We start from the raw sequence: 16723 nt of genomic DNA, 5'->3' as shown, positions 1-16723 counted from the left end.
GCCTTAACCTCTTGTCAATTATTCCTCCTTCTCCAAGGACATTTGAGTCAAATTCAATGTTAAGATATTATCGTTTGTACAATCATTTAAATCATCAATATCATGTTAAAATGCCATGATCACTATACATATTGTGCTTATCCGAATGGAACACATACATGAGGTCATCCTTATTTAAGTCTTAGGTTATGCTTAATCCACCTGCATGAAGGCTTAATCCATTGTTATGCTTCCATTGTAGCCCAGTAGGTCAAGATACTTGGCTCTTACTATAGCAGCTTGGGTTCAAGTCCCCACAATTGAAATGATGTGCTTGTTGTCCCCTAGTGATTTATCCATCACTTGCATGATTTTCATTGTGAATCTTGGCTTATCTCATCAAGTTCCCACTTGATATCTTTTATCATAGATTCATCCATCTTCAAGTTAGACTAGGGATTCTTCCACCTTAATTTTCACTCGTTAAATCTTTAGTTTATAGTTTGAAATGCTTGGAACCACTACCACCATTACCATCCATGAATGATTTGGTATGCCTAATATGTTTGACAATAAATTCTTTATCGATAATCAATTTACACTTAAATTTCTTATTAACTCAAAAAACCACACACACAATATATTAAAAATAATAATAATATAAATATTCACACTTCCAATAAATAATAAAGTAAAATAACAACTTATCAATTTCAACATAATATTTTAATATTAAATAAAAAAATTCAATTTTTATTACTCATTTCAACATAATACTTTAATAATAATTAAACAAATTTAAGCTCTATTATCTAATTTATTAAATGACTAAATCCACATTATATAAATTCCTTCTCATTCCTTAAAACTTGGTGAGTCATTTTTATACTATACTTAATACATGTTTTATATAATATAAAATAACACTCATTATATATATATATAAACCTTTACTTATAATTTTAAAATTTAATTTAAATATATTTTCATAATACCACATCCTATAAATCCTATTTTTTCTAATAAAAAATTATAGTCATCCATAAATATTAATTATAACCTCAACCCATTATATACTTTATGTTAACGAGTTATATGAATTACATGGTGTCCATTATATTGTTTTAATATTAATGTATATGTATATTATCACTTCCGTTAAATATAAGCACTAATTTTAATAACCTTAATGCATTAAGGTTAACACATGCAACCTATTAAGTTTTTTTCTTTAAAAACTCGTCTTGCCTTAAAGCAGCCTCTTCGTCTCTCGTCTTTCACATTCTCCCATGTGCCCGACAACTCTTTTCTCTCTGCCTTATTATCATATATCTCTTAATGACATCAACGTTGTGATGTTTATTACTTGTATCGTTCTACGTGGAGAATTCACCAATATGGCAGATAAATAATTTGGCATTTAGCAAATTGGCGGGGTTTATAAAACAACAATTTTTATTTTTATTTTTTTTTATCACTAGTTTTGTCTCTCCTATTTACTTTTTCTTAGCAAATTCCTATAAGTGGTTTTGTTGAGTCTATTTTTGGCGGTCATGGCGGTTTTGATTCAACTTTTGGAAGTACTCTGGAATTTGACTAAATCACATTTTGGGGCTCGTCTTAGCATAAACATCATGCATATGATGCTTCTAAGGTTTCGTCGATCTTGAGGATGCGACTATGTTCACCGTTGATTGCTTTAAGCATATGGAGGAGGATTAACTAGATTTGCCTTCATATGTGAATATTTTCCACTAATGCAACCAATGTTTTTGCCAATGTACTAAACACAAAACTCCAAGAGAGGGTATAAGGATTATTTCCACGTAGAAAATCTTAGTCAGCACAATATGAATTATGTAATTCCCCAACGCCACAACCTGAACAACGAGTGACGATACATAGCAAAACATGTATTGCAATAAAATTTATTATGAAAGCGTAAGCTCCCCAGGAAAATATCATATAGAAGTAGGATAAAGCATTTAATGTTGACGTTTCCTTATCCGCATTGGCTTTTGGAAAACCTACAGTCAAGGCGTTTGGATTTCTTTTCTGGCCTCTAAAGCGGTTACGAGGCAAACGAGCCCCTGGCCTTGCCAGACATCTGGTTAAGACCACAATCTCATGATGTACTGTCATAACCCCATTTCTCAAAGAATAATTTATATATATATATATATAGTCATAAGGTCTTACATACCTGGGATTACCCTTTCGAATTATATATACAATTTCCTATGATTCATTTACCTTATGTCACTTTATGCATGTCATTTGGCATACGGGTATGGTTTAAGGGATTGGTGTACTGCTTTTTAACTTTAATAAAAATCTCTGTAGTATGGTTTCGACGCATGTTAACCACGCGGCAATGGTTCCGGGGGTAACTTTACGCTTTCCCTTTAGCCATCATGTGGCACCCCTTATCCATTACTGTGAGAATTATCTCCTGCTCTGCTTCGTACTGTACGAGGCCGGCAGGTTGTCCAGTCTTTTCACCTTGCATCAACGGTGGAGGTCACACTTCGTAATCCAACGGTGGCAGATCGTCTCCGCGGGTTGCCGCCTAAACTAACGCTTGCCTTGGGTGATGGGATCATTTTTTTGGGAACTTTCTTTGTGGATTTGCTCTGGTTCAGTCCATGCGTTCCATCTCGAAGAGCCTAGCTCGCAGACCCTATTCAAATGCCAGAGGATTCATTTCCAAACCCTTCAGGTAGATAACTGCACAATGTCTTGTTCCTTCTGTAACCTTTTGGCTATGGGTTCTTTTCGATTTACTAATAAACTTCTCGATTATGCTCATGCATCATGCATCTGTAGGGTTATTCGGTAATGGGGTCCTCCTACAGCACTGGAATGAGTGTTGTTCATTCATTGGCCGGAGTTTTCTTTAGTGGTAAGTGTCTTGGCAAGCATGAGGATAAATTCCTTGAGTTTTTGTTTTACTGCGCTTTGCATTACTTCTATTGTTGTCTAACATGTGCTATTCTGGTTGCTCCTTGTACAGATTAGGCACCCGTTCCTCACACAGCCTAAAGACTAAGGAAAACCCCACCCTCGTTTTGTTCTGAGTTCTAGGTATGGGGAATCCTAACGGCCGCGGCTATCTCTGTTTTGCTTCAGAGTTTATCTTGTGTTTAGAGGAGGGTAACCCTCTAGGTCACCTTTATTTTTTATTGAACCAAGGTGGGGAGGGTTATTCGTTCCCTCCAGGCTCTAGTTATCATGGACATGACAAATGTAATTTTAGACTCTTGAATTTGGATGTCCGATTGCAATTCGTCTACTCAGACAATTGTAACTATATATATTTTAACGCACACCTATGCTTATTTTGCTCATGGCATATTAGGCTCCTTATTTACTACACTATAATTTATTGTGAGGGTATACTGCTTTTAACGACATAATATTTTTTCCTTGTTTGTGCTTGTTTAAAGGTTACCACACCGCTGTCTTTCTGTATAGGAATTTGTACTCATTTTTCTTTTATGAGTTCATAGTATTGCACAAATTTTATCTATGTCACATTTTTTCTTTGGTTTAGCTGCACATTCCTATACAGTTTATATGATGTTTTATATAATTGACTGAAGAGGGTCTTATCCCCTAAGCTTACAACCTCCCTTGTTGAGAGGGTTTGAACCTTGCCCCTCAATTATAGTGTTCTTTTGAATTAATTCCTGATTTCTTCCAGGTTATTAATACTTGTATGCTGGAAAGAGTTAAAATGCGGATAAGATAATAACCCTACCAACCTACTGTTCTATTCTATTCCAAACCCAATTTTCCTTTTTGGGTGTTCCATTTGGCTTAGATAATGTCCACAGAGCAGGTCTCCAGCTGCGCCACTCCGCTTTCTGGCCTTCCTTATTACAGAGGAAATGCTCTATCGCATCTTAACACAACCTACAATAATCTCTGTGTTAGATTAGGGTCGATACAGTTTGCGGCAAGCAGACGTTGTTTTATTTTTATTTTTTCTAATTATATACACCTATGTCTCTTAAAGAAAGGGGCTCAGCCCAAAGGCTGCAAACCATTACTGAGTAATGCTGGTCTTCAGTTGATTCCATTCACTCGTCTAATTTCGGGTCTGCCTAAGAATTTATTTGTTTCCTTCTTATTTACTGATTGGGATTTTGTTTGTTGCAGTATTCATGGGCAATGTGAAGTTATCATGTTTGATGTTACTGCACGATTGACTTACAAGAATGTCCCAACGTGGCACAGAGATCTTTGCAGGTATCTCTTTTACAGAAAGGTTGGATCTCTAAGTAGAAATGAAGGTTCCTTAATTGTGTGGTGGCACAACTGCCTGAACCGATTAGCTAAATATCTTTGTGAATTTCAGGGTGTGTGAGAACATTCCTATTGTTCTTTGTGGAAACACGGTTGATGTGAAGAATAGGCAAGTGAAAGCTAAGCAAGCTACTTTTCATAGAAAGAAGAATCTTCAGTACTATGAGATATCTGCAAAAAGTAACTACAACTTTGAGAAGCCATTCCTGTACTTGGGACGGAAGCTCTCAGGGTGAACCTTTAATCTAGTTTCTTATGCTCCCTAATATGAATGTTATATTAAAAAAATTGCATTGATTCTATAATGGGTTATTTTTATAGGGATCCAAACCTTAATTTTGTGGTGTCACTTGCTCTTGCTCCTCCTGAGGATCAGATAGACCTTGAAACCCAGTAGTAGTAAGTAGAATTCTATTTTCTTATTATTTTTTGATAACTTTTATTGAAATAATTTGTTCCATTTCTAAAAGATTGAAACTTTGGGTTACAATCTTTTATGTTTTCAGGTACGAGGTAGAACTTGTAGCAGCTATGGCCCAACCCCTTCTAGATGACGATGATGATGCTTTTGAATAGCTTTGTTAAGATGCTTTTGCATATTTAGGGATTGGCAGATTCAATTTGTTTTGTATAATTGGAGTTTACTCTTGAGTTTTGACATTTAATTCTGATTTGTATTTGGGGCTTAGAATAACATTATCGCATCTCTCTATATGTGATTTGGGTACTGTGCAGATGTTTTCATCAGTGGAGTTGGCTAAGCTATCTTAGTTCAACTCCATTACAGAGCTATTTTTATATGCTAAGACAGTTTTTTCCGTTATATACTCTTGCACATTTTGCACAAGAACTTTTTGTACTCTTCAAATATTTCAAGAATGCTCAAGTGCCTTTTGTTGTGTACTGTTGGGGGAAATGCTAGTTGCGATGATTGTTGCTTGTAATATATTATGGCTTGTTAAAACTTTCTCTGAAAATTCTAGCTATGTCTGAGGATTTATTTTAACTCTGAAATTGGTTTACATAGTTGATAACTATGGCTATCAAGCCTGCCTGGGTATTCTTGTGGGTATGTTGTCTGTTGAACACATAAAGGTATCGCCATTTCATTAATTGGGCTCTCGATTGATTTCTGCATAAAGATTTGCATTGTCTAAATCTAAAGTCGTTTCCATTCAACAGTCTACAGATTCTTCTTTAACTATAGTAAAACTGGGAGATGGAATGCTTATCAAAGCTAAGGTAGCATCTTAAATCCAAACTTCTGACTCCCACTTGAAGTAGATATTAAAGCTTTATATGATGGCACACTGTTGAAAAGTTGACAGTAATTAAATATGTTGGCTGGACATTGCATCTATATATGGGTGGCCATGTTAAGCTCATGTCATATATCCCGCTGCAATTTTTTTTTTATATATACATATACACAACTATATAATTACCAACACATAGACGTGCTTTATAAGGTTGACGGTCCTGTATCATGTGTACATAATTGTCAACACATGAGTTATTCTCTATATGGTTGACAGGTCTGCAATTCCTATTCTTATGTACGCTCACATAATGGCTCACTTTAAAACTTGCATGAAACAAGTCCTATAGCTGTACAACTACCCAACTGGTTGGACAGGACTGTGATGATTCCCACACAGTTCTCCATGACTCGAACTTGTTAGAAATTGACACGATCTCCACCCGATGATTCGTGTAATCCCCCAGGGCTATGAAATTAGCGATGTTGTGGTTTTTGTGTTGTTTGATACACATTGATTTGGGTTAACATTAATTGAGCATTAACTTGTCTGTCCCACCCTGGGTACGTGGCGTGGGTAGTCTCCAGCTGCCACCTCAGGATCCTTCATGTATCGACGGCTACGAGACGAGAGAGGCGATCCTATAGCTGCCATGGATGCTTGCCGACTTACACTACTCTTGGTTCCGGGTTGTAGTCCCATTCTTCTGCGGGAAGACTTGGAACTTGTTCCGCCTCCTGCCTCAACTGAGGGCTTGATAGTCTCGGCTCTATGGTTTGGTTGCAGAGAACATGTGCGTGAGGTTTCAGAACCTAATCCCACCACCAGAATTTATCGACCGGGTAATTATTTGACAGTTTCATTTCCTAGTTCGTTGATTTACAATCATTTGATTTTCAAATAGACCCATCATATACAGGATAAGTATTTACAATTATTTAACCACAATGTTTTTCTCGCACGTAGGTACCCCCACTCCTTCTGTCTAGGTTGCGGATGACATTGGATGGAGTGGTGAGTGGATAACCATCATGGCTTCCACCGGTATGATGAAATTCCACTTGCTTTTGTTTGTAGGAATGGGATCTGGACCTGGTCTATAGGCTATTGCGCCTTATTTGTGTCTACTGCTTGCCAAAGCTCACGGATAGGTGGCCCGGTTTTGGGTTCTGGTGAAGTTATCCCTGAGAGGGCTTCTGTTGTTTTAGTTAAATGAATATGAGGCTTCATTCCTCGTGGTTTTCTTTCTCTGAGCTGCGCTGGCTATGCATGCTGTTCTGATTGTTTACTTATACCAGGTCTACTTGGAATTAACTTATGTCCCTGGGTGACTTCTCCATTTTCATGGCCCAGCTTTTGATAATGTAATATGTATTGTGCGCTCCATTTATTTGTCTACTAGACTTGGAACTGAACATGGAAATTTTTGTTGAAATCTTGAACATGTATTATGGCTTCACTGAAATGATTTATCGCTCAGATTCTAGTTCTATTTGATTGTTTAGAGTTGTTTTCGACTCCCTAAATTTGTGGCTCTGTACAACAGTATATATATATATATATATATATATATATATATATATATATATATATATATATATCTATATATATATATATATAGATATATATTTATTCGGTTTCCAGCTTTACGTTTCATCCTGAAGAATTGATTTTCGGTGTTAACTATGTCATTTGTTGTGCTTTCTACTTAATCCAACCAGATGTATTTACTATTTTTAATCAGTTTGGGGGTTTGGCCCCACATGAGGGTTTTCGAGGGTTACAACCCTCCCACTCACAACCACTGTAACCTATCTTCCGGTTACCATATATTAGTGCGACCAAGACTCAAGACCCCCTACCCATGAGTTCAACACTCTCCTAGACCCAGTGGTTTCTAATGTGGGTGCATGCAGTGTAAACCACAGAACTGGGACCTCACCCATTCCTGGTAGTGGAGATTTCCCTTTTTCGTTTGGAGGAATTGTTCCACTGGAATTCTGGATTATTAAACATCACTTATTTTGTAGGTAGAATGTTTACTACTCATCCTAATTTGTAGAGGATTTATCTTTTTGTTTTACTCCCCATTCCCGGGGCTTATACTCTCAGAGTCCATGAATTTCCAATCCGACACGTCTCACAAGGGTTCCAATGCTCAAGCTGTCAAACCCAGGGTGGATTCCATGAAGGAATCAACCTGACTTTCTTTCCTTTTTTTTGTTTTGGAAACCTTAGTGCTTAACTCCATTTTCGTTCACGGCAAGGAGCTTATAGCATTCTATGAAACCTGTACTTCTATTAATTATTGCACTAAATCTTGCATGACTCGTTTGCTAATGGTGTTTAACAAGGACGTTGTAACAGTTCTTTTCCCAACATAACCTCTACTATACAGTCCCCCTATATTTAGGAATAGTCCGACAACAGTTGTCAACTACAACCGCTCGGTAGCATCCATAGCACTCGCCCACCTTCGTGGAGGTTTCGATTATCACTGCTACTATGATTTTTTTTTTAAACAAACATTTATTAAACAACAGGGGAATACATCCTATGTATGTTTTTTTTTTCACTTATCACCACCTTGGTGGCAGCAACAAGTTCCTGAGTTTTCTAACAGTAGTTGTTAATTCTATATATTACATTTACCTTTTTCTAATGTCCTTACAGAATTATTTATAAATGTTTACTCGCTTACCTAAACTGTTGTAACTTACAAGTACTCCAGAGTTGGGCCTCCTCTGTTTCTCCCACTGCCAATATGCCACCCAACCTTGAGATTCGTCCTCCAGGACCAAAATCTCCCCCCTAGCTCCCTTGCTAGACCACTGCCCTTAGCAAGTTGTTGCACCTTCGTGCGTGGCTATCTGGTCCTCACCAGACTTAGCTTTTTTTTGTTTGTGTGTTTCTTTCCCTCTACCTATCCCTGTAGCGCAGAACCCCCTTCCTGCCTCCTTTCCTCCGGAAAAAACCCCGTTAGGAAAGCAGTTAGGGTATATCGAGACACACAACAACCACCTCCTTGGGAAGTTGCTAGCTTTTCAAGAAACATTTTCTTTTTAAGAAAAAAGAACCACAGGAAATATTATTAAATCAAACAGATAATAATAGTCAATTTAGTTTACCAATTACCACAGTAAAATCAAATATTTACATTTATCCTGGGGCATCACAGCTCACGTGGTCTTGGAGGAAAGCATTTCTGCTCAGTATTAATGCTGGCGTGATTTAGATTTTATAGGAGTGTTCCGACATCAATTTTCAGTTCTCACTTTTATATATTTATCACTTATATTCATGCCAATTGTAATGTATCCATGGTAAATCTACGTAATAATTTTTTTTTTTTTTAAACTTTAATCACATCTAAGATACTATTGCATGCACCTTATTCATAAAAAGGCTAACCCCATTAACACCTACACACAGAATTCACATTCACGAAGCTCATGGATTGTATATCTTGTCCTTATGTCAGCAAATAGGAAGTATTTTGTGGGGGCAGAACGTTATCTGCCGGATTAGTTGCTGGTTGCACTGGTTCGATACACCTAGCTCTGGGCCTTTACTCTTGCCGGCGCTATCACGTGATGGAGGTAAGGTTTTGGTATCCTCTGCTTTCGCGCCATCAGGTGTCTCCCCGCATCGACGGTGGAAAAGAGGGAATGCCCATCCAAGGGTAGAGCTATCTCGGTGTGCACCATACTCGATGAAACATACTATCGATGGTTCCAGATACATTTCGCCCTCGGACCTGTTGTAGTTCCCTCCTCCTTTGATTGATGCATGGTCGTGGTTCTCATGCCTGCTACTGATTTGAAGCAAGCTGGACTAAGCCTTTTACAGTGGCTACCTAGCGGTAAGGCTTAATGTGCTATCTATAAGGTTTATATGTTATGTTTTTTTTTTCTATGCCCTTGCCATATTCAGACGTGTTATGAACAATCCGAAGTTTCTAACTTACCCTCGACATATTTCTATTGTCTGTGGCGAGGTATGAAGGTCTCTTCCCAAAGTACGCTATGCACAGGCGCGGTGAAGCTGCCTGTCTTCAGGGTCTTGCCTTCTCAAAGCTGCGGCAAATAGGTGAGTTCACACCCAATTGTATCCGCTTACTATTCTTCAACATAAGTGTGTTACTACAGGAATTGATGATTTAATCGCTCTGAGTATAGGGTTCTATTGGTTTTTTTTTTACTCTTCTGAGTTTAATGATAGATAGATTCGGCCCTCTGGCCCAGACCCCTTACAGATTCTCCTCTTGGTTACTGTACAGGGGTTTTGGCAGGGTTTAAGCCTGACAAGTCAGCCCGGCCAATGCAAGGATTGGGAATCCTTCGCGTGATGTGGCTATGAACTGATAACTCTATTTTCTTTTGTTGAATTTGTTGGGCCTTCAAGCTCACTGATGCATGCATTTATGTAATTTATTTCCACGATTATCAAACTATGCGGGTTGTATCCCCGAACTGTTTTATTGTGACTTCCTTTAGTTTTCCGAGGCTGTCTGAGTATAATTTGTATATTCATGCTTTTTTCCTTCTATGGAGGGTCAGGGTCTTTACGACCCGAGCTCGGCTGGTTTGAAGAGGTGAGCACCTCCCTTGCGGCGCCTGACTGGATGGCTTAATCACTCTTTTGCATTTTCCCTAGTTAGGGTTCATGAACTATGGAGGGAGTCACTTATAATCATGACAGTGTTTTTCCATAATTTTATCTAAATATATATACTACTTTGCACAACGCTGAGTTTGCCTGTTCATTTTCATATCACCATTATACAATAAGATGCTTATCGCATGTTAATTATGATTTTTATGCCTTACTATTTTAAGTATTTGGGCAAAGAATATTCGTCTGGTATCTCACTACAGGGTTATTGTTCACATGAGTCATATGAGTACTACCTGAACTCGATTCCAGGCCCACACTTGTATGTATTCTTTGTTTTTCTTGTTCCCTTGTGGAGCTACGACTTCTGTATAACTGCCTGGCTATGTTATATATATAAATATTTATGGTTACAGTGCTGACTTAAAGATTCTTTTACCTGCATGCTAATATGAATGTGTAACTCTGGTCCTGGAGCTGACATACCCTCGCGGTTACGGCTTTGTTCCTTAGTGTTTTTCTTTGAGACTGTCTATAATTTTGACTCTGTAAATGTTTCGGGTTCGAGTTTCCGGAAATGAGCTTTCTTGTTTTGCTATGTTTCACGGCTTATATAGGAATTGGACATAAAATAGATAACTGTTGAACTCTCTGATGATTTATGAAATATAATCATTTTCATTGCAATGACATTTTAGTTCCAAGAATTCTGTAATTATAATGAGTCTCTGCATTAATTGTTTTCCATTTTCCGTAATCTTTGAAAGGGTTTTCCCAGCAGCCCTCGCTCACACTTAACTTCCCGAACCATATGTATTTTTTTTTAAGAGAAAAGAAAAATGAAAGATAGAAATAAAATCTTGCCCTCCCTATTATACCCTCACACAGTCCAATTCCCTATAGGAATTCTCTCACCCTCCTTTCATAATATGACAAGAAAGAGGAAAACTAAGAATAACCTTATAAAATTACCAAGTTAGTATCAATTCTAGGGATTACTTCATACCTAAAATTATTCTGGTTGAAATGTCGTTTCTGGCTAACTACCGAAACAAAACACGGGGTCTGGAGTTCCTTGGATAGAATGTCGTCTTCTAACAGTCACCCAAAACTGGATCTGTCGTCTGTCAAACCACCCAACCACGAGATTCGTCCTTCAAGACCAGAATCTCCCCCCTTGCTTCTTGCCAGACCTCAGTCTTGCGCAAGTTGCTCGTACAGTGAGCAGGGCTATCTGGTCATCACTAGACTTAGCCACTTTTTTTTTTTCCTGGAGTCTCTTCTTCTGCCTGTCACTACAGCACAAAATTTTTCCTCCCTTCTCCCCTTTTCCCTGGAAACCCTCCAGTTAGTGAAGGTAGTTAGGGTTTCTTCCTCAACAACCATTTTTTTTCCCACCTCAAGAGGACAACTTCCTCCTTGAGGATTTACCTTCTTTCAGGAAACACTTTTACATTTTCACAATTCACCAAATTATATTTAACTTTTAATCAAATACTAATAACAAGTTTAGTTTGTTTCTACCATAGTAATTCTAATATTTACATCATTTTCCCAGGGCATTACACCAATGCTGGGTAACTTTGGCTTTGAAGGAAATAGTTCTATGCCGTTTTATTGCTTAAGCATCAAATTTTATCTGCTGTTGGTTTGACATGTTTAATGCTCGAGCAATATTTTCTGAAATGTTGCTTGTCTTCATATCTGTTGGAAGAAAACCACGTCAGGCATGGAATGCTGCATTGTGATGTTGGTAATTACTGGTGTGGAAATGTGAATGCTGGACTGAGCTCTCCACACACACAGCTTGTTATTATTTAATTGGCAGTGTAAACCTACAGATTTACAGTGGTGCCAGGTTTTGTTGGAACACAAAGTAAAACTTTGGCGTAAATTTAGTAATGAATTGAATCCCCTCTTGCTAAACAAAGGTAATACTAGCATTTGCACCACATGTTGCAAAAGAAATGCCATAAGGTAATGGCATAAGAAACAATAACATAGAAGGAAAAAGTCAAAATTTTATGCAATTTTGTTTCTTTACTGGTGTTTATTTTTTATCATATGTTATTTTTCAGGAAAAAAATTCGGCTCCAACCCCCCATCCCAACGGGCCTAAGGGGTGAGGGTCGATTCCCAGAATCAACCCTTACACCCTGGGCCAACTCCGCTATGGTGGTGGGGGGTGGAGGGGGGTTGCACGTAGTTCAAGCAACAATAAAACACTGAATACATCATATATTATAGGCTAATGTGTTTGGTCATATATTTGTCCCAATATCATTCTCTCCTTGAAATTTTTTTTGGGACGTCTCTGCGAAATTAATAAAATGATATGGTTTTGAGTAAGAAAAATATTTTTTATAAATAATAAAATTTATTGTAATTAAAAATGATGAAATATTATAATTAAATAGTTTTTTTTATTAATTTTCCATAACAATTAATTGGTATTCATAATTAATAATTATTTATTTATGCATATGTTGATTTATCATAATTAAAATAAAATAATAATAATGTATGAATTGAATAATGTTATGAGAATCTTCTTTATTTTAAAGTTTAACCAAATAATTTGAAAAAAAAAATTGAAAAGAAAAGTAATTTTGTGAATTTAAAGTTTGATATTATAATAAAATTGATTCTCTTAATACCAAGAATCTTGTTAGATAACTTCCCACTTTATCGTCATAAGAGTTTAGATTTCTTAAAAATTAATGAACCAAACACATGATTATGGGTGTATGGATTATTATTAGTATTAAATTAAGCATAGTTATCATGTTCGAATTTGGATTAAAAACTAATATGGGAAATTATTTGGGAGTATACATCTTATAAATATTCAAATTTTTTTTGTTTGGAAGTGGAAAAGAAACACAAATTCTTCAGCATTGATCTATAGTACTTAAAATGTTATAACCATTTTTAATTTAAAATAGTCATTAAAAAAAAAAATTGAAAAAAATAATATATGAAATTTGTTATTATTACATGATGGACAAAAATATAATATAAAATTTGTTATTATTTACAATAACAAAATCTCAAAAATCTAAATATAAAAAAAATGTTTCAAGTATCTTGCTCCCTAAATGTCCACATATCCATAAATTTATTTCTCAAATATTAAATATAAATTCATAAAAGAGTAAAAGTTAAAACTATCTACAAACTTTAAAACCATTTTGAATATGATAAATTTATTTAACAGTAATATCAACAAATTTTTTTTTTAAATATGATCTATTAAAAATAGATTTCTATTTTTAATAATTAACGGGAAATATATTATGCATTATATAAGAAAATTAAGTTTTATCTATTTATTTATTACAATGTGTGAGTTGGCGATTTTATGTAAGTGAAAGAATAATTAAATGTATAAATTTACATCATATGCTGAATGATAATAGCTATGGGAAGTTTGTATAACACCATTTGTTAGCGTACTGCACCTATTTAGCTGTATTATATTCCCTAACCAAGGCGTGTGAACAGTAAGTGTGATAAATGCACTCAGACTTCGAGCAGCCTCCCCGATTCCATTTCCAAAACGTGGATTTTCCATATGGCGAGTCATGCCTCCTGTACTGCAGCATTGAATTATATTAAGTTTTGAAAGGACATTCATATTCATGGGTTAGACACAGATTGGCTCCATAAGCAAAGATGTGATTGTTTTATTTTAGTGTTTAAACTTTGGTTTTATTGTATTGATTTATTTTAATATTTAAATGTTGGATTTTATTGCGTTCACAGTCTAATATGAATGTCGTATTAACCCTTATTGTACTGGGTGAACCTCGCACCTCGAGGCTTGCTTATCCCTAGGTGTGCACCTCTGTTACTGCCACGCGGAGACGATCCAACGTTGGCCTCATTCTACCTTCATCTGATGACTAGGACCATTTGCAAAGGTGTTAGAGTCTCGACTGCTGGGTCGCTACGCACAAGGTTCATTTCCTCAATTCCTCATTGCATATCGAGGCTCTGCAACTATCTTGTCACATTGTGGTTTTCCTCCGGCGGGAGGAGCGTGAGGCCTCTGTTCGTTTCATACATCACGATCCCTCCACTCCTCCTCACTCCGGATACCACTTGAGTGCCAATTTGCGGTCCCTCATACATTGTCTTCCTATATGGGGTTTCTTCAAATACTGCTTGTCACAAGTAATGGGGTAAGCGTAGTTCCCTTCATCGGTATCTTCTTATCTAGCTTTTTTTGTTCTTTTATTTATTTTTGGATATATCTCTAGTATCTAACTTACAACCCTTCTTGCATCTTCAGGTTAGTAGGGCAACTACCAACTTCGTCGGCTCAGGCAGTCATACGGTAAAGCTGCTTCTACACTCCCAGGGTGGCATCCGTATGGATTTGTTTTGTTGTTACAGTTCTAGTGATTGATGGCCCTCAGAAGCTATGGGCCTGTGTCAATTTCATGGGAGAATTATCTCCAATCCTTTTGACTTGTATCTAGTTAATTCTTTTGCTGTGCTTTGTTTTTTTTTAACCCTACAGCTCCACACACATGGTGTCTGATGAGGGTTTGTACCAGAATTATCTGAGGTCAAATGTATTAAGGACTTTTATGCCCTTTGGTCATAATTGAATGAACAATTGAATTGTTTGAGTGATAGTGCCACTATCTGTCACAAGGGTTGTTCAGATGTGTAAATATGTTTCCTAATTTCATTAATTATGTTGCTAGGTAAAGCCACCGGTTGCTTGGTAAATTCATAGAGGATGAATGGCGTTCTGCTACCACCTTAGGATGGTATTGTGTGATGGCTAGTATCTAACTTGCAACCCTTCTTGCATCTTCAGGTTAGCAGGGTAACCACCAACTTCGCTAGCTTGGGCAGTCATCTGGTCAAGCTGCTTCTACACTCCCAGGGTGGCATCTGTATGGATTTGTTTTGCTGTTATAGTTCGAGTGATTGAGGCCTTCAAAAGCTATGGGCCTGTGTCGGTTTCATGGGAGAATTCTCTCCAATCCTTTTGACTTGTATCTAGTTAATTCTTTTGTTGCACTTTTTTTTTTTAACCCTACAGCTCCACACACATGGTGTTTGATGAGGGTTTGTACCAGAACTGTCTGAGGTCAAATGTATTAAGGAATTTTATGCCCTTTGGTCATAATTGAATGAACACTTGAATTGTTGAGTGATAGTGCCACTATTTGTCACAAGGGTTGTTCAGATGTGTATATATGTTTCCTAATTTCATAAATTATGTTGCTGGGTAAAGCCGCCGGTTGCTTGGTAAATTCATAAAGGATGAATGGTGTTCTGCTACCACCTTAGGATGGTATTGTGTGATGGCTAGTATCTAACTTGCAACCCTTCTTGCATCTTCAGGTTAGCAGGGCGACCACCAACTTCGTCGGCTCGGGCAGTCATCCGGTCAAGCTACTTCTACACTCCCAGGGTGGCATCCGTATGGATTTGTTTTGCTGTTACAGTTCGAGTGATTGACGGCCTTCAGAAGCTATGGGCCTATGTCAGTTTCATGGGAGAATTCTCTCCAATCCTTTTGACTTATATCTAGTTAATTCTTTTGCTGTGCTTTGTTTTTTTTTAAAACCTACAGCTCCACACACATGGTGTCTGATGAGGGTTTGTACCAGAACTGTCTGAGGTCAAATGTATTAAGGACTTTTATGCCCTTTGGTCATAATTGAATGAACACTTGAATTGTTTGAGTGATAGTGCCACTATTTGTCACAAGGGTTGTTCAGATATGTATATATGTTTCCTAATTTCATAAATTATGTTGCTGGGTAAAGCCACCGGTTGCTTGGTAAATTCATAGAGGATGAATGGCATTCTACTACCACCTTAGGATGGTATTGTGTAATGACTTCCTTTAGACTATTTCTTTCTCTTTTGGGTTTCCATTTGATGGCAGTTTTTCCCTTGCTATTAGGGTCGAGTCTGCTAACCCTCCGTCTTGATACCTCTGGCTCGGCTTGAGACAGTTCACCCAGGTTTCCCCATTCAAGGTAACAACTACCTTCCCTAACTACTGTGCTTTCAACACTGTTTTAATTTAGTGGTCATTAAAGGACTCAACCCCGAATTGCGGGTTGCTGCCATGAGTCGCACCCTCGCCAGATGTGGGTTTGACCTCCAGTTTGGGTCCATTCCCAGTAGATACTCTGCTTGCAATGGAATTAAGACTGCTCCTGAGAGTTTCGAATGATGTTCCATCCAAAATACCAACACCCATTGAATGATGTTCCATCCAAAATACCAACACCCTCTTGCCCGAATTCCTCAGTTAGGTTTCCTAAGAGGACGTTGTTTCAACAATTTGATGCTTTCTTTGAAATGTTCTTGTTTAGCGGTCTTTGAGGTTTTGTTATTGTCTGTGTTAATACATCTACAATTAAGTTGACACTTAATTACATACACACTGGTTCTCCATTCTTAATGCAATAACATTTATCTTCCTATTGTCATGCAAGAGATTTGTTGTAATAAATGTAACACTAATTCTTGAAGGAATCTTTTCTTTTCAGAGTTCCTTGCTCTAACTAAGTCATTTCATCTGACTG

The 16723-nt window shown here is 37.1% G+C and overlaps 1 pseudogene; it reads left to right on the top strand.

Annotated features, from left to right (window-relative positions):
• The first annotated feature begins 2353 nt into the window (after positions 1–2353).
• On the top strand, positions 2354–4863 carry LOC149258657 (GTP-binding nuclear protein Ran1B-like; annotated as a pseudogene).
• Positions 4864–16723: the final 11860 nt, after the last annotated feature.

The sequence above is a fragment of the Pinus tabuliformis genome, chromosome 6 (genome assembly GCF_031772625.1).
Source record: "Pinus tabuliformis cultivar Carrire ecotype Pingquan chromosome 6, CPIR1, whole genome shotgun sequence".
NCBI lineage: Eukaryota > Viridiplantae > Streptophyta > Pinopsida > Pinales > Pinaceae > Pinus > Pinus tabuliformis.
The sequence above is the reverse complement of the archived record's forward strand: the minus strand, read 5'-3'. Positions and strand labels throughout refer to the sequence as shown.